At 37.8% G+C, this 19,654-nt stretch overlaps 1 protein-coding gene across 6 annotated transcripts in view; it reads right to left on the bottom strand.

Annotated features, from left to right (window-relative positions):
• Nucleotides 1–19,654, bottom strand: part of PLCB4 (phospholipase C beta 4) — a 385,664-nt gene that overhangs the window by 350,749 nt on the left and 15,261 nt on the right. For 3 of the 6 annotated variants that reach the window (XM_087445598.1, XM_087445599.1, XM_087445595.1), the window contains exon 2: nucleotides 8,061–8,121. The exons of the other annotated variants lie outside the window; for them this stretch is intronic. The gene's annotated coding sequence lies outside the window, so the exon portion shown is untranslated. The remainder of the gene's footprint in view (nucleotides 1–8,060; nucleotides 8,122–19,654) is intronic. 6 annotated transcript variants of the gene reach the window in all.

Genomic DNA, 19,654 nt, shown 5'->3' with positions numbered 1-19,654 from the left:
GTTTCTACTTAAAGAGGCCTTTCCACCACAAGACTGTAAATCTATCCATCCATATATTTTGCTCACACATTTATAGCTTAGCTTGTTACACTTATAATTTTTATCTCCTAGAATTATTTTTGCATGAGTTCTGTGGTAGGAATTCTGTTTTAGTTTTTCAGATGACTAGGCAGGTGTCCCAACACCTTTTATTGAATAATTCATCTTTTTCCTTCCAATCTAAAATGTCAACCTTATCACCTACTAAATTACCATATATACTTATCTAAAAATAGATTCTCTATATTTTATTCATCGATATGTATCTTGTACAAATACCACTGTTCAATCATCACTATCTTATAATATTTTTTAATATTTGAGATGGCAGTACCCTGATAAATATTATTTATAATTCTGAGAGAGTTTTATTGGTTCATTCTTCCAGACTAATTTCAGAATCACTTTGGCAAATTCCCCAGTTTTGGTAGGAACTGCATTGTGTTTGTACTTTAACCGAGCAAAATTGATGTTTTTGTACTATTATAGTGAATCTTCCTTCCCAAGAACAAAATATCTCTCTCCACTTATTCAAGACTTATTTTATGTTCTATAATTGAGTTGTATAGCTTTCCTCACTTAGTTCCTACACATATCTAGGTAAGTGACTCCAAACTTTTGTACAGCTGTATTGTTATTGTAAGTGGAATCTCTTTTTTCTTTTTTGCTGAGGAAGATTCACCCTAAGCTAACATCTGTTGCCAATCTTCCTCTTTTTTGGCTTGAAGAAGATTAGCCATGAGCTAACATCTGTGCCAATCTTCCTCTATTTTGTATGTGGGTCACCACCACAGCATGGCTGACAAGTGGTGTAGGTCCACACCTGGGATCCAAACCCGTGAACCCGGGCCACTGAAGCAGAGCATGCTGAACTTAACCACTATGCCACGGGGCCAGCCCCTGGAATCTCTTTTTAATAACATTTTCTAACATTCATGTTGATAGTTAAGTAACCAATCTATTTTTATTTATTTATTATGTAGCCAACAGGCAATCTTAGTCAACAATAATAGTGTTTCTAATAGTTTTCAAGTGCGTCTAAACATACTCTGTTAATTCCATGCATACTCTCAATTCACTCATTTAAAAAAAAAGCAAGCACTTGTAACATGTATCTCAAGATATCAGTGCAATTGAAGATTAATATTATATAAAAATATGGACCCCCTTTAAGGAACATAAAATCTACTAGAATAAATAAAACACATACACAAGCATATATTATTGTATAAGATAGAAACTGGAAGGTCTTTAAAAGGGATACAGTTAAAAGGTACTATAGGAGACTATTGCAGAAGGACGGAGAGCTTAAAGAAATCTTCATGAGAAGGTAGCATTTATTTTGATCACAGAATGTCAGGATATGAAAAGATCAGAGGGATAATATTCTAGGAAGAGGAAAAAAATATATGATCGAAGTCAAAAGGAGAAAAAGCCCAGACAAAGTGTCTAGAGCACAGGGCATGTTTATATAAAGAGGGATTAGAGTAAACTGATAAATGGATCATTCAGAATGCAAGATTAATTTGCTTCTTGTTTGGCAGAAAATGGGGAGCCATGGGATGGACAGAGCTATGCTTTAGGAAGATGAATCTGAGGGCAGGATGCAAACACACGGTAATTTAGGGGTGAGAGGAACTGTGGTGTTCCACCACAGAGAGAGTATGGTGGTTTTAAAACATAGGCCCAAAATTCTTGGACACCCCTCCCACTGAGAGGTGGGGTCTATGTCCCCTCCCCTTGAACCTGGACTTTGTGACTGCTTGACTGACATAATCCAGTAGAAGTAACACTGCACCAGTTCCCAGGCCCAAACCTTAAGAAACAGGCAACTTCCACATCCTATCTCATGCTTGCAGCTCAGCCCACACTATGAGGAAGCCCAAGCAGTCCACGCAGAGTCCACATGGAAGTAAACCGAGGTTCCTGGTCCTTAGCTCCCAGCGAGCACCAACTTGCCAGGCCCGTGAGTGCATCATCTCAGAAGTTGAGCCTCCGGCACCCAGTCAAAATACCCAGGCCGATGACACAAGAAGCAAAATCAAGCCCTCTCAGGGCCAGCCCGGTGGTGTAGTGGTTAAGTTCACATGCTCTGCTCCGGTGGTCTCAGGTTTGCAGGTTCGGATCCCGGGCGCGGACATTACTCACCACTTATGCTGTGGCAGGCGCCCCACACAGAAAGTAGAGGAAGGGGCCAGCCTGGTGGCATAGCGGTTAAGTGCACGTGCTCTGCTTCTGTAGCCCAGGGTTCATGGGTTCGGATCCCAGGTGTGCACCAATGCACCGCTTGTCAAGCCATGCTGTGGGGGCATCCATATAAAGTAGAGGAAGATGGGCATGGATGTTAGCCCAGAGCCAATCTTCCTTGGTAAAAAAGAGGAGGACTGGCAATAGATGTCAGCTCAGGGCTGATCTTCCTCACAAAAAAAAAAACAGTAGAGCAAGATGGGCACGGATGTTAGCCCAGGGCCAATCTTCCTCAGCAAAAAGAGGAGGATTGGCAACAGATGTTAGCTCAGGGCTAATCTTCCTCACCAAAAAAAAAAAAAAAAAAAAAAAAAACCCTCTCTCCCCTGAATCCTGCCCTAACTGCAGATTCAAGATTGCTGTTGTTTTAAGCACTTAGTTTTGGGGTGGTCTGCTGCACAGCAATAGTACCTAGGACAAAGACCAATTTAGAGGCTCTCACAATAGTTCAGATCAATAGGATCAAGAAACAACTTGAAAAGTGGCTGTGAGCATGGGGGAAAAAGGCTAGATGCCAGTGATATTCTGAAGATACAATCAATAGGAAGATTGCAGCCTACAATCAAAACTAAAATGTAGCCTCCTAGTTATTTATCTGAATAAGAATTAAGTGGGTAGAAATCATTATTTACTAATATCTTGGAACTACACATGGTGGTAAATTAGAATATTTTAAAGCCAACAGTTATTCCCTCTCCCTACCCACCGCCACACGTCCCCTGGAAGACTACACTTTCCTGCCACATTGACATTGAGCTTGGCCGTGTGACTTGCTTTATCAATGGTGTGTGAGCTGAAATGATGGTGGGTCAGCTCCAAGTATAGGCCTTAAGAGACACTGCAAGTTTCTCCTTGGTCTTTACACTTCTGCTATCACAGAAGAACATGTCCCACGCACATCTCAGGAGAGAGACACATGGAGCACATGAACCCAACCACAGCTTGGAGCCAAGCCCAGTGGAGCCCAGCCTAAGTAAGTCAAATCCCGGCCAACCTACAGACACACAAGCGAAACACACTTACTGTGATAAATAAGTAACAAAATATAAATAAGTAATTATAATAAATAAATAATTATGCATTGTTGTATGCGACTGGTTTGTTATACAGAAATCACTGTATCTGACAAATATATTTACCAATATTTGGGAATGGCCCACTGCCCACCATCTCATCACAAATTTAATCATAATTCTAATTACCAATGCTTAGAGATGCCTCTCATTTAGAGAAATATAGATAGATAAATGTACTGATACTTTAAATGCTTCCATTTGATTAAATTAGGTGATTGAACTTTCTGTAGATGGAACCAAAAGTGAATGTTTTAATAAATTATGCCATTTTTTTCCCCATCTTTGATTTCTTATTAGACCACCACACTCACTGAATGGGAAGGGGATTTTCTGCTACAAGGTAGACAAAATGGGAGATGCTCTAAAGACAGCCTTGAGGGATTGAGGATACAGCAGCAGTTCTCCAAATGTGGCGCCCAAGACCATTTCAGGGGGTCCGAGAGGTCAAACTATCGCCATAATGATACAAGACATTATTTGCCTTTTTTCACTCTCATTCTTACACAAGTTGGAGTTTCCCAGGGGCCTCATCATATGTGATATCTCAACAGACTGACTGCAGAAGCAAATAAGAGAATCTAGATATCTTCTATTAAGCCAGAAATCAGAGATCTGCAAACACATAAAACAGTGCCAACTCTTCTCATCAAACTTACCTTGTTTTAAAAAATATAGTAATTTCTCATTCTAAAAAACCATTTTTATGTTAATATATCATGGGTTTATTATTATTATTATTTATTTATTAATATGTTTAAATGTCCCCATTTTCCTTTCTAATATGGCAAATATTTATGATATAAGCCACATACACTATAGCTGTCCAGGACCCTGAATAATTTTTAAGAGGATTAAGGGGCCTGAGACCAAAAAGTTTGAGATATACTCTCTACTATGGCACAGAGTACCCGCCAATGTGTTAAAAAGTAGAATGGAAGAGTAATCTTATTAAGAAGAGTGGAGGCGACTGGGATGAGTTTGTGGGGTTCCTACAAGAACAAGTCCTGGACTTAAATATCAACTTCATAATTTAGATGTAAGTGACAGCCATGTGGCTCTTTTGCACAAACTTTTTACTTTGTTCATAATAACCTTCTTGAATAGTGCCTTTAAACAGTAGAGAATATGGCAGGGAGATTAAATCATTTGTCACAGGTTACACAGTGCTGACACTAAAAATGTCTTATTTTTGCTTAAGTTGCTACATAGTGTTTATAGCATGCTCTGACATTATTAAGGGGAAAAAAATGGAAGTGTACTAAGCTAAAAGAAAGGAACTGTTAACATAAGTAGTTATTTGTGTATTAAGTACATTTCCCCCAAAAGACTCAAAACATTTCAAGTAGATTAGTGTACACAAAACCTCTGTTAATAACCTCACAAGCACACAGTTGCTTTTTCCACATTTCAGAAAAGGAAAATGTTATTAGTTAATACAGTAAACTACAAAGCAGAAACATTAAACCCCTGATACCTCATGCCTGCCAAGCAATCATTTATACGTCACGCCAAAGGCAAAAGGGATAATCTCTTGAACCACCACATTTGAGATTTTTGAATGAGCATCACATACTTTCTTCCTCTGTTTTAATCTAAGATGATTTCATCATTGTCTGATCATTGTCTGCCTATACAGCCTACATGAAACCCTTAAGCCTGGAAAACGTTTTCTAATAAGACTACTCAAGATTTTCTATACATTTATGAAGGAAAAATTAGTCACTGAATTTGGATACTCAAGTACCGCAATCTTCCCAAGAAGATTAAAAAGTCACTTAAAATGCTAAATCTACATTTTATAAAACTGGCAAATTGATTTTCCAATGAGATATTAAGCTCTCCTCTAACTCTTAGGTCTATCTGTAAGCAATATAAGGCCATGTAAGGAAACATGTACCCTAGCTTCTCCAATAGTCTCATCATTACTCTGTATAACCCATGCTACTATTCACTGGAAAGGAAGGTTCCAGATAATGGGCAACTAAAAAGAGACAAATGTCAGCTAATAACTGATAAGAAGAAATGATGAGATTTATGAGGCTGAATGAGGGTATACAAGGGTAATGTCAGCTTCTGTAACAAACAGATCCAAAAGTATATAAAGGCTCAACACAATAGAAGTTTCTCTCTCTCTCTCTCCCTCTCCCTCCAACCCCTCCTCACCTGATCACATAATTTATGCTCCTTCTTTCTTGTATAGAGTTATTACTGGGAAAGACTGCAAAGATGACCATGAGAGACTTTCTACCAGTTTAGACTCAGGTTTCTTCAATCCTGTCTCCCACCATCCACTATGGCTTCATGGTCATTTACACCCAACAGAGAAAGGAGGAGGAGAGAGCATGGGATTTAGAAGCCTTGTCCCAGGTTTGACACAGATGGTCACACAGCCACTATGTGCACCAAAGTGAGGAAGCAGCACACGGGAAGAACAGACAATACACTTGCACATGACGTAAAATAGTATGCCACAGTCTACTTGTTCTGGAAAACAAATAAAACAGGCCAATTGACCTAGCTAGTAGGAATCAGAAACATGATGGCTCACAGGCAACAGTTCTGATTAGATTCTGAGTGTAAGAAACAGAATTACAAACACTAATCTCCACACACACACACACAAACACACACACAAAGAGTTGTTCCATTACTAAACCAAAGTGGGATGTTTATAATTCTGATATATGTATTCTTTCATTAAAGGATAATGATAGGATTCCTTTCCATATAAGAAATGGCAGGATATCTTACTTGTGTTGTGACTAATTTAAGAAATCACTGATGTCTGGTTCCCTTGATGTTCTTTAAAATTATCCTGTTATTATTATTGCACGTGGAGGAGGATGTCAGTTGGAATAGGTGAAGCTAGTCTGGGCTCCTTACATCCACAGAAGAGCTGTTCTCCCTAGTATTTCTCTTTTTTTCTCAGTCAACTCCTTTTTACCAGTCAACTCTGGTACACCTACCACCAAACCTGCTGGTGCTGGTCACCACAGCTGGCTCTGTACACAGCCACCAATGCTGCTGCCTGCACCAGTGATGGGCGGAATTCTAAACCATCACTCCTGAGGCATGGGCGCAAGTTTGGGAGTCCTTAAGTCCTGTGTTCCTGCTAGCTGCCAGAAGTCAGGAAAAACACAAAAGTGGACATTTCTGTTTGGACACAGAACAGGGCACTCTCATCCACCCAGCTTCATACAATGATGGATTCCTCTAAATTCAGGAAAAGGATTCAGATGCTAGGCAGCCCAAATTGTGACAAATGTCTACTACGGACACGGTAAATTAAGATTCAGTACCACTTTATATTCATGTATATTTCCAAATTAGCTGCAATCTCTCTGTTTGATGTCTCTGTTTACAAATACACTCTTGTAGTATTTATGTCCAAATGCTGAGTTTACAGTAGTGTTTAAATTTACCTTAAGTGAGCTGAAGATCTCATCTCAGCTTCAAATCCTCTATTTCCAATTCAGAGATCAGGAACATATTTGTTCTCCACACTGGATTTCCAATGATCTAGTACATGTCATAATTCTCCCTTTTTACTATCTAGAGGCAGGTGATGTTTTATAAGTAACATACCAGTAACTAACTTTGGGAGTTGTGTCAGAGACGAGAACTGAGCCGTTCCCAGGCTGGAGACGGCCACAAGCTGGACAAGGTCATTGAAAGCTGGCGGTGAAAAGTCACATTTGTGAAGCTGACAGAAGAATGAAGAAAGACCCCACCAGCATCACAAATCTGTGATTATAAAAGGGGGAAGGAATGTTTCTACACCATAACTCCTCTGCCCAGAAATGGTCTAAAAGCTAAAATCTTACAGTCTGAGAGGAGACAGAGGGAAATACGGAAGGCTAGTGGCACAAGGTCAGGTGCGACAACCGTGATCTTGGAACACCCCAAAATCTCTGAGGAGATCCTGTGGTTTGAGGTGACGGCCCCACGAGACCCCTCATGGCACTCGTGTTCAGAGCTGTCCCAGTCTCTGAAGGCACTTCTCTGAACACACCATTCTCATCAGAATCAAAGTCCCTGAGCACACGTTCGGAACAGGAGAGCCAGCCGGCAGATGGTGGTCCATATTACAGAGTAAAAGCTATCAGATGAACACAAAAGCAACCGGTAGGCTAGGAGCTCAGTCTACGAAATTAAGAAACCTCTGGGAAACTCTGTGTACATTACAAAATGCAACATAAACCTCCGAATGCCCATAACCTTGTTATAGCTCATAAAGCATCAAGAAAATCATAATTCACACTCTGAAAAAGAAATCTCAAAGGAAAAAAATGGAAGATATGGCAACTTTTACTGGCCATAGACCATTTTATACTCCTGAATTCTCTGGGCTTCCTAGAATGATGTCACCCACTGAAAAAAGTGGACACATTTCATCAAGATAAGCTGAAATTAATCTATTTCAATAAAAAACATATCTACTGAGACATTCACTTATTACATATCACATGCATTGACTGCTGTAGACATCAACTATTCGCTCAAAATAGTCATTCTTTAAAAATCCTGGTAAATTCAATCTTGAATTTAGAAAGCTGAATCTGAGCTTTTAATTCAACTCACAATGGCATGCGTTAGCAACATAAAAACTGCTTCTCAATTAAATAGTCTGAGTTGTAATGTATTCAAGGTAACAAAATTCTTTTTAAAATTCACAAATTGATTTTAAAAAGCACATACCTCCACCTTTTTAAGAAAGATCATATCTCAGGATTCCATATCCTAGAGAAATCGTCTTTTCCTGTGGGGGGAAAAAAGAAGAAAGACTATCCACTAATAACAGAAAGCAGCAAAGGCAAACTTTTAAGACTTGCTATAATCTCCTCATGTTATGGCCTCACTGACAATATTAAACAAGTGGAAATCATTCATGTTAGACTTAAAATATTTCTTAATTTCAATCCAAATGAAATATTGTAAAGATTTTAATTCCAATGACTTGATTTCTAAGGAGCAAATGCATAAAATCAAATGGAAATGGATACACATAAATGAGAATTTTTCGATATCAGAAATAAAATATTTACTTCACATCTATCCCAATGACATACACTCAAACATTTTGTTCAATTCCATAAAGTAGACGTATAAATGAAGAAGTAAATATATAAAACTCCACTCCTTTCTTTTCCCAGCAGGAAAATGAGGTGAAGAGGTTGTAATCGCCTGTGCAGTTAACAGAACTATAAGCTGATGTGTCCTTCTGTTGAATTTTTTATATTGTCCAAGCCAATAAGCAATATATGTGGGCTCTACTTTTCTTAGCTAAGACATCTGGATCAAGAAAAATATATAAAGGAATGTAAATCAAAATAAGATCCCTCTGATTTTATATTACATTTATTATTTTCAACAAATAATTGACACAGAAACCTGCTAGTCACTAATAAATACTAAATATGACTTTTCTGTTCAAAATTACTTGTAGGTGTACATTAAATTATTCTAACATTTTAAGTTTCTACACTCAAGCCCAAATAAGGAAGTAAATGGTTTAGTTTAATACAAGTTAATCATCTACTACTATAAACTGTTTCCATCAAATCTAATTAAAACAGCTAATGGAATAATGTCCACAAGAATGTAATTTTGACTCTGACCCTGATACATTAGGTTCCATGTATAAAGTAATTTAACTTCCAATGGGGATAATAATATGTAGATTCAGAAACAATGACCATGATTTCTGACCCAAAAGAGCTGCAAGGATTTGAAATGACTGCCACAGTGTCAAGTCAAGGAGATCACATGACAAAGGAATCACACACACACACACACCAAAGGGGGACTCCTAGATTAGCTTGTGCTGGCTTCAGCTGCCACCTTCTTTTCAGACAACAGAAGTCCTTTTTAAACTTTAAATAAGAAATTCTCCCAACATCTTACTGAAAGGAACTTGAATCCTGCAACCTCATCCATACCTGCATACAGCCAAGGTTGAGTACCACCCCTCTTGTCCACATTTAGCTCCAGAACCTCTTTCCTTCAAAGCAACACTAACTGCCCACAAGGACTCCCCAGAGTAAGCCAGCATCTGGGGCCCTGTCTCTCCTTCCTTCCCTTCAGATGTCAGCCAGCATTACCTTGACTCTCTCACTGCCAACAGAGTACAGTTAGGGTCATAGATGCCCATTCTATTTTCTGATTATAGTTGCAAGTAAGCTCTGGTAAAAAAAGAAAGCCAAGATAGCTTGATCAGTGATACAGAAACATGGGTCAACATGTACACACTGAGCCAAATCAGAATCTGTGGCACGGTAACAACCGGGATGGAGCTCCTCGTGGATCTTTGGTTCATAACTAGCCATCCAGAAATAACATGCTATCTAGGATTTCCTTCAAAATAATCCACTTGGGGTTGTTGATGGACAGGTAACAGATGAAACAAAAGTGTCCATGAGTTTGCTGTAGTTTCATGATGGATATATGAAGGTTTATTGTAATATTTGCTCTGCTTTTATGTTATACTTAAATTTTTCCATAAGAGAGTTAAGAAATAATTATCTGGTGAAAATTATGTGTGAAAATATGAGAAAGAGAAAAACACACTGATCATAAATATCACAACCTTCCTCCAAACACTCTTCACCAAAAAAGGAAAAAACTATGGGGGCCGGCCCAGTGGCGCAAGTGGTTAAGTGCGCGCGCTCTGCTGCAGAGGCCGGGGGTTCGCCGGTTCGGATCCCGGGCGCACACCGACGCAGTGCTTGGCAAGCCATGCTGTGGCGGCGTCCCATATAAAGTAGAGGAAGATGGGCATGGATGTTAGCCCAGGGCCAGTCTTCCTCAGCAAAAAGAGGAGGATTGGCAGATGTTACCTCAGGGCCGATCTTTCTCACAAAAAAAAAGGAAAAAACTAGGGAAATAAGCAAAAATTTTAAAAATTAAATATCATACTAGGAAAAATGAAAAGCCTGTAGTTATGGTTTTATAAACAAAGTAATAATGGCCTTGAACATTTCTTTCAACATTTCAAAAGCCCAATAAGAAGCATATATTTAATATTGCAATAAAGCTTCTTTTTTATTATTATTATTTCAAGTATCTCTGCTTTGAATTAAGTGATATCAACATAGAAACACTGGTTATCTCATGCTTGTCAGAAATCGTTGGTAGTTAAATATGCCTTTGATTAATAGAAGTAGGGAAACGAATGACCTATAATTAATATCAATGTGATCTATTTCATGAAAAAAATCTTTCTAAATAAGAGATCTATTATTATAAAAAAAGGATTCTTTATTGGTGCAAACTTTGGGACCACTGATACAAACTATCAGATCTGCAACCCACTTATGCTACCTGAGTGATCTGTCACTGGGAAACAGCCAAAAGATGGGCACTCTCTAGATTAAAACCACTAATCTGGCTAGTATTTGAAGGAGACCAGAAGGGGTGATATGAGGCTAGAGCTCAGCTTTCACAATAAGCAGGGAAAGTCAGACACCAAGTAAAACCATCCTCTTAGCCTCGGAATGTGGCTGAGGGACCTTGCCAGACACCACTACTGGAAATCTGACCCTGGACATAAATTCAAAAGCAGGATTTATGTCATAGTTTGGGGAAAGACCATGTGTAAAGTCGTGCCAAGCCTGCTTCAAAGATGAACCAGGGGCAAGAACAAGCTTCGGTTCCCTCTGAACAGAATATGCACAAGACCCAACACTGAATCCTAACATAAGATTTGACGATTAAAAAAAAAAGTAGTTGATGGTCTTCTATTTTCTTTTTCAAGTTTTCCTGGCCTAAAACAATCTGTTTCCTTTCCAACAAAGAAACAATGCCAAATTCTGAAAAGGAAATTTGCCTGACTTAATGGATAAGTACATAAAAGCTGGAAAAGAGAGTATTATGGGAAAAGTGGAGCAACTCAGCCTTACAAGGCAGGCTTCCAAATTTATCGGTGAAAGAATCAAGGGTCAGAGAAGGGAGTGTGTGGGTAATAATTATGAACGAGTTACATGATGGAGGTCAGCTAAACAAAATCGAGTTTTTTTCAATTTGAAAATCACAGTTTCAGCAATTTACTACATGAGTTAAGAGAAACTTCCATTAGCTTACATCCATACTCAAATATTTTTCATTCATGCAGCCATAATTTGAGGTCTAGTTTTACTAAATTGGGAATGGCATAAGGTCTTACACATTTAATAAATATCCGTAAAATAAACGCATGAATGAGGTGGCAACTAATACTTACCAAATCATGAAATCTAAACCTAAGGTCATTAGAAATGAGAAAAATACAATCCCCAGGTATGGCAGTCACAGCTATTTGTCTAACCAACATTCATAACCTTGATTTTGTTCTGGGTATCAACACGCCAGGCTAAAATGGTTTGTTCCCCAGACTCCCTTGCAGCTAGAAGTAGCCATGTGATATAGTTTTGATCAATGAGATGCAAGAGAGAGGGCTCTGAGAAAGTCTGCTCTCAAGACATGAACACGTCCCCTTTGCTCTTTCCTAGGAATAGGTGCTGGGAGGAACAGAGCCATCTCACAACCACAGGCACAAAAGCCAAACAACAAAACGTGAATGACAGAAAGAGCCTGGTTCCCTGATGGCATTGCTGAGATGCTGTACCTGCCCAAAATCTTAGATTCCTAAACTTGCATTTCCTGTTAGGTGTGACAAACTTCTGTGAGTTTAAACTGCTGTTTTCTATAATTCACAGCCAAAAATATTCTTACAAACACCAGATATAATTTATCTTTCCCCCTGCGTTCTCAGAAGTTGTTCCTATTTCCACTGACTGTGATGCTCCATATAACTGTCCAATAACACAGTTACATAACCATCGCTGACCTCATCAACAGTTTCCACTTGTCAAGAGGACGCCTCACACTAGAAGGCCAACAAACTTAATGGAGAGCAGTCATCAGGAAAACCATCAGGAGGAACAACAGGCCACCTCATTCTACCACATGCCTCTCTATGGACCACTACATTCTCATGTGAGGGATACAAAATAGAAAGGCAGCAATGCTATTCCGATGCTCAAGAAATAGAGAATCTTCTAACATAAGATAGCCTTCCAAATATGCATGTCTCAACAAAGAAAAGTAAATATTTACAGGTCTGTCTAAATTAAACATCAGAAATGAAACATGTCTAGAAAAACTGAAAACAAAAACAGGAGGATACCTCTTGAGGGCTTAAGGACTGTCCCGGTTCAGATGTCCCTACTCTGTGCTTCAACAGGGCCTCAGCAATGCACCTTCTGCGAAACTTAAAATTCTACAGTCATTTCTCCTTTAAATGTTGATCTTTCTTGACAGAGCATAAACTCCTAGAACTCAGAAAAGCTGGCATGTAACAAGTATTGAAAAATGCTGAATGAGTGAATGAATGAGCAAAACATAGAGATTACTTTTCCAAGGGACTTATGAAGGTATGCAATACTCAAAAGAAAAAAAATCTGTGAGCATCACTTCTAGAAATATAATAATGAGTATCTTTTGAACTGACCTCACAAGACATATTTAATGGTCAAATGTCTACAGAAAGAAAAGAAAAGAACTACGCTTAAGAAGTAGCTAGTATAAGCCAGGTGATGCGTGGGGCACTTAACATCCGGTATTTCATTAATCTTCACAACCCCCAGGGAGTTACTAGGGTCTCCCTTTTCAGAGGAGGTCAAGTTCAGAGGGAGCTATGGAGCTCACCTAAGGTCACATATCTAGTAAAAGGCAGACTAGATATTCAAACCCAGGAATATCAGCTCTCACTTTTCTGCTGTACCATGTTGCTTCCTCACTTTGATCTTTACTAAAATATTGTTTATAAATCGTACACGTACATTAACTGAGATAGCATCCACAAGAACCTTCAGTTTATGGTCTCAAAGGCATATGCAGGGTGAGGGTCCATTGTAACCCCAAGCACAGTTACTGTTTGCCCATGTCAGAAATCAGACGTGGTCTGGCATAACAGATAGTGACTTTCTCTAGCTTATAGCTCTAAGATATTACAAAGGTTCTATATACCTACAGCATGTCAAAAAAAAAAAGCCAAGATGAACTTGAATGACCTAGAAATGATGCAAAATAAACTGATGAGCCTATGGCTTCGGTTTCTCTCAGAAATCAACAGTCCCCTCCCCATGGACAGTACACACAAGCCCTCCAGCTTTCATGTCACATTTATAGGATGTGTGGCACCAAAACTTTGGAGACCCCAGTAGGTGACTGGGCTTACAAATAAAACCCACTGCTTCTATACATACAAGATTTCAGAGCTATTGAAGCTGTTTAAAATAACAGACTCATTTGAACCAAAAGGGGGAAAAAAACACTGTAGAAAGAAAAAAAAAATGGATGCATTTTGCAATAGGCTCCTAACACTTTTCATTGAATAAATAATGCCTCCTTGAAGTTGACAAAAATTTACCGAAAATATTTATCCAGTAAACATCTTAATAAAATAAACTGTTATGACTCCAAAGAAACCTAATTTCACAAATTCATAAATTCTCATGGAGAAGAAATAGACTCACCACCCCCGAAACATTTGGCAATTATTTTACACAACATGTGCAGTCTGTGATGTACGTGAATAGATGGAAAAGTTAATTGCAGTGTATTAGCCTAAACACGAGCTTCTTTGCTCTGCCATTTCAGGGTAATGTTTCTAGCGACTTTTAAACAATACAGAGTATTTTTGCAAGTCAGCATTTCTATCAGGACAGCTATCTAATACCCATTTTTTTAAAAACCTTGAAAATGTGTTAGAAGCCAAACTTATTTGGGGATAGTTATTATGTGATAAAGCATGTTTCTATTTTTTTCTCCCCTTTTCTATTAGTTATCTATTATTTTTAAATTTTCCAAACACAGATCTTTGGAAAAAAATCATGACTTGTATAAAGACATTGAGTCTTTTTCCAAATAAAGGCTGAATTATCTTTAAGAAGATAAACATATTATTGTTTTTTAGCTAACCCATTTCAATATTTTCCCATGATACAGAAAAAAATAGTATTCTCCATTAAATACCACTCTTGTATTCACACTTCTTCTATAAAGTTATGTTTCAAACTGTTAAATCTTCACCAAAGGCTAACGACTTTAAAAGACGGGCTTCGTAAAGAAAGAAATGGGATAAAGATACTTTTACAAAGACAATATCTGGTAATACTTAGAGTAGAACTCTATAAACAACTTCTTCTTTAAATCTCTTGCTCAAAACTCCAAGCTTTCTAGCAAATTAGGACTCCTTCATGAATGCTTACCTTGCTTAAAGTATACCCCGAAAAATAGGCCAAAAGCATTTATATTCCCCCTTGCATTTGACCCCACAGACAGACACTGCCCCATTTACAAAATGAAATATTGAGGTCCACATGAAATGCACTGCCATAAGCTGCCCTTTAGTTCCAGGGCTAGAACTAAAAACAGGCTTGAGTGTTAAAATACCTCTTTTCTTATGCACCAGCTCACTTTCCTTATTTCTTTTCTTGCATCTTAAAGTAATTCTTAACGGACTAAGGCTCAAAAAATTACACAAAAATCTACTCTACAAATAAAGTTTGAGAAGTTATATTTAGCAGATTTCTGATTATATTGGACACAATCTTGGTACAGCTTCCTACACATAAATCTGGCCATGAAAGGGAATTCTTATTAGTCTCTAACAGAAAAATAACGGAGCTGATTAAATATAGATCAAAGGAAGTTCTGCCACGAAAAGACCAATTTTTTATAACTTGTAGAAAAAAATGTATCAATAAACAAAAAGCAATCTGGTGTTTCTCATTGTAGCCTACAATGGTGATCTGCTTATGATTAGATTAAGAGCACTTCTGCCACCTTCTTTGTGCTTTTTATGTATTCTCCAATATTTTTAGCATGACCATGTATTACTTTTATCTCCCAAGTTTTTTTTTAAATCTTAGACACTAAGACACAATCTTTTACTATGACAAAGCCTCTTAAGATCTTTTCAATCTTAGACATTGAGATATAATCTCCTTTTTATTCACATAAATCATTACTGTGTAATAAATGATACATGTTAATATATTTTGAAAATATATTGATAATTAACTCTAGTCAAAACTAAATTTAAAACTTTAAAATGACATCATATTGTCACCTATAGATTCTAGTACAAAATCATATTAAATGTTTTAAGGTTATTTTCTACTTCAGAATAAGCTCACCAGTGAACTGATAAATATGTTTTATATTCATTTGCAGCTGCTCCAAAAATCAGAAAAATTACCTGTTTCTTGTTATAAACCATTCTCCTTTATCTGTGCTATTACTATTTATTCTTTACCAACTCTTAACGTATATTTGAGGTAACCCCATCATACGTCATCTCTTTCTGTGACAGTTATATCAGAACTATAAATATATACACTTATGGGTATATATATACATTAATATATTGCATATACATTATATAAATACATACACATATACATGCATACACATTATATATAAATATATAAATATATTATATTAAAATATACACGCATACTTAAATATACATATGATATATACATACATATACATATTATATATATATAATGCATAAATATATATATGATCTGCACTGTTTAGAGATTTCCACCAGAAACGCCTGTCAATACAGTTACAGGTTTTATCTACCTTGGTCAACATGACCAACTAATTTGACTGAGCTAACAGTAGTTTTGAATTAAATTTTTTCCACTTCAGTGACCAATTGTTTAACTAAATTAGTAAAGAGCACTGCAGATTAGAAACCTCATTCCTCTTATTATGTTGGTCACCCTCACTTTCCCCAGAGACCAAATCACCAAAATCACCAGGAGGTGACTCATTAAGCATTTATTTTGTACTTAGTACTTCTCATTCCTGTGAAGGGAGAAGATTATAGAGTGTGGTAATTCACAAGTTATCAATGTAGCTGAAAGTATAACACTTATCTGTGCATCTTGCTATTGAGCCAATAATTTCTAAATTCTTTTCAATAGAAGTAGAAGGGGAAGTCTCTTATTGTTTCAGATTTTCAGCTCAAGTCTCAAGGCTAAAGACAACAGGTGATGAGTTCCCTTCACATGACCACAGGACTTGCTACACATGGCCAAATCAGTCCAGAGGTCACCCCCCAGAGTCTACATATGAGAAGAACTTGTATTGCAAAACACACTTGTTAAAGGGAATTTTCAGGAGCAAAAGAGTGGTTCCCTTTCCTTCCCTCTCTACCAGCTCAGACCAAGTGCCCAAACAAGCCCTCATACCTTAGGACTATCTGCAATGAGGGAGGCTAATATTCCCTGGCTAGATGCTTGCCTCTGTACAGAAACTCACAGCCTGTTCTGTGAGGCATGTGTGAGGTTGGAGCCGTCAAGCCTGGCTGATGCTGCCTGCGATAGTAGAGCAAAGAAAGAGACCTTCAAGAAAAGTGGAAACGGGCTATACTTCAGAGTTTGATGGTGCTTACATGTGAGTTTTCCTGTGGACCAAATGGATACTATGGAGGGTAGTGAGGCTTGAGTAATCCTGAAAGGTCTCCACCCAAGAAGGCTGCCTGGACAAAGGCTCAGGAATACTCCAGTGATGTGTCTCTAGAGGACAGGAGCTGAAGGTCATGAGTGGTCACCCAGGAGTTACAGGGCCCACATCCAATAATGGCATGGTGTCGATGGACCCTTCAGGGGATCTCCAAAGAACCCACCAGGGTGTGTATGAGAAGGAGCTGACCATGAAAACAAACAGCACCAGCTAAGTACAACAGCCTCGGTCCCTCTTCTGCCTCCCTGTGGAGTCTGGAGGAGCCAGAGACAGTGGATAGAAAGAAGTGCAGAGAGGAGAGTTAAACTAGAAATGACCTTTCTTTCTTACTGATGATCACCAAGCCAGGCGTCAGGCCTGAGGATGGAAAAGGGGAGAAGCTATAAACTGCACTGGAGAACGGAAGTTTCGATTCACACTGTACCACATTTTTCTAATATTTGAAAATTAGGTTGTTCTAAGACTTTAAAATGACTCAAAAGCTATGGGATCTGCTGAAAATATCATCCAAAGTAGAAGTGGGACAAGAATAAAGCTGTTTTCTTCTTGTGTCTCACTAAGTGTGACCCACTCAACAAAGCAGTTACACCCAATAGGTCTCCAATCTATACAAGATTATTTTTTCATAAAGTTAAATCAGAAAGAAAACTGAGAAGACATAGAAAATCAAAATGCAAATTTAATATACCTCTTAGAACCTTAATTCCAGAACATAAACATATCAACAACTACTTAAAATGTAAATGGATGAAACACTCCATTCAAAGGGCAAAGATTGTCAGAGTGAATAAAATAATAGTAATAACAATAATAAAGCAAGAATCAACTATATGCTCTCTACAAAAAGAAACACTTTACATAGAAACACATAAACAAGTTGGAAGAAAGGAAAAAGTTATACCATGCATACAAACAGCTGAGTTGGCTAAATTAATATGAGACAAATCGACTTCAACACAAGGAGTTGTGTTGAATTACTAGAGACAGAGAGGAACAGTTTTTGATGATAAAAGGGCAAATCTGAAAGAGTTCTACAAGCCTAAGCCCTTCACTTAAAAGCTAAGGGAAATGAGGCAGATGACTTACTCAAGGACACATAGTTAGCTAGGGGAATGGCCAGCTACAAGTCACTTCTCCCAATTTCCTTTTCAGAGCCTTTTTCATATTATTAGTGCCACTAATCTGAGCTCACACAACATGAAAGCAACTGGGGGACCACATGGAATGGGAGAGAGAGGGCAGCATCTTGAGCAGAGCCTGGCTCCAGATTCAAGCACTGCAACTTGCTGGTTGTGTGGCCCTGAACAAATTACTTAAATGGGCCTCAGTTTCATTATCTGTAGAATGGGGATCCTGCCACCTATCACACAGGATTGATATAAAAAGTGACGATGAGGAAGAGGAGGTCAGTAACTCGCCCAAGGTCACTCAGCTAGTCAATGACAAAGCTAGGATCCCACAATACAGACCATTTTGTTAAGCTGTCTCCCAAATGAGTTACATCCAAATATAAGTACGTGGTGGAATGCCCGACCTTTACTGGGTACTTGAAAAATGCTTTTTTCCTTCCCAATACACTGATGCTATACTTGAGAATAACTCTAGAAAGGTATTTTCTGTGTCAGATCCTCAGCTATAAAATATATCCTTTTCAATCTAGATAAAATGAGTTTCAGATGATCTCTTCTGTCATGTTGGCTTTGTAAAGCAGACAGGGTAAAAATTTCAGTGAAAGGTTAATTCACATCACCTCTTATACTCCAAAATGAGTCATGCGATGGACACATTTTATAACATCCCTCCAAATAAAAAGTTGAAACATATGATTTTGTTCCAAAGAAGAAACAGACACTCTTCCAGATGTTGTGGTTATAATAACCAGAGAGTCACAGCCTCAGGACTGTAAGCCCAACTTTCAGTTTGGTGAAGGATTCTTCAGAAAATGAACTCTTTGTTGTGGGTAAGTCTGTGTTGTATAAGGCCAATCCCTGTATAAAATGTTCAAGTATTTTGACAATTTTCTGGATTATTTTTATTACGTAATTGAGGATGTCACAGGAATAGGCATTTAACATTCACACCGGGCTTTATGTTTTCAGAGTCTAATCAACTCTCCTAAATGTCAAGGTTATAGTCAAGGTCAATATATTTTCAACCAGGAAAGTGGCTTTCAGCAAGATAGAAAGAGACCCACTGTGCCGCCTCACATAACCACATGAAATTTAAGAGTAAGACAAAAGTTGATAATTAATGTTAAAAAATGCATTGCTTAGCTACCAATTTTAGAAACAGCAGAATGCATACAAATCCAAAATAGGACGTATAAAACCATGAAATAAGAAAGAGAAGCAGAATAGCAGCATGTGGTCAGTGTCCCCATCTTACAGATTCATTTTAGGACACATTTAAGAGCCTACTATGTGTTAGCTACTATACAAATCTGATTTAAAAATTAAGAATGAGTTATGATCACTTTAAAGAACTAAACAGCTCAAAATTAGTTCATTCAAATAAATTCAAACGAATTCATGAGGTTATTGAAATTTCATGCACATACATAGAGGGGTCAAGGCATCTTATTACCTTGTAGTAAGACACCTTATTACCTTGCTACATAAGACACCTTATTACCTTACTACATTCTACGTTGTAGTATGCCAGGTTCTGGGTAGAATATCAGGTTCTGGGTACAGTATTTTAAACAAAATATATCATATCTAAACTATCAAGTTTCTGCATGATTTAAGAAAATAGCACTATACTGTTTAAAA

The sequence above is a fragment of the Ceratotherium simum genome, chromosome 21, assembly GCF_057802395.1.
Source record: "Ceratotherium simum simum isolate JZ-2026a chromosome 21, ASM5780239v1, whole genome shotgun sequence".
NCBI classification, from domain to species: domain Eukaryota; kingdom Metazoa; phylum Chordata; class Mammalia; order Perissodactyla; family Rhinocerotidae; genus Ceratotherium; species Ceratotherium simum.
Note: the sequence above shows the minus strand (reverse complement) of the source record. Positions and strands in the feature narration are given on the sequence as shown.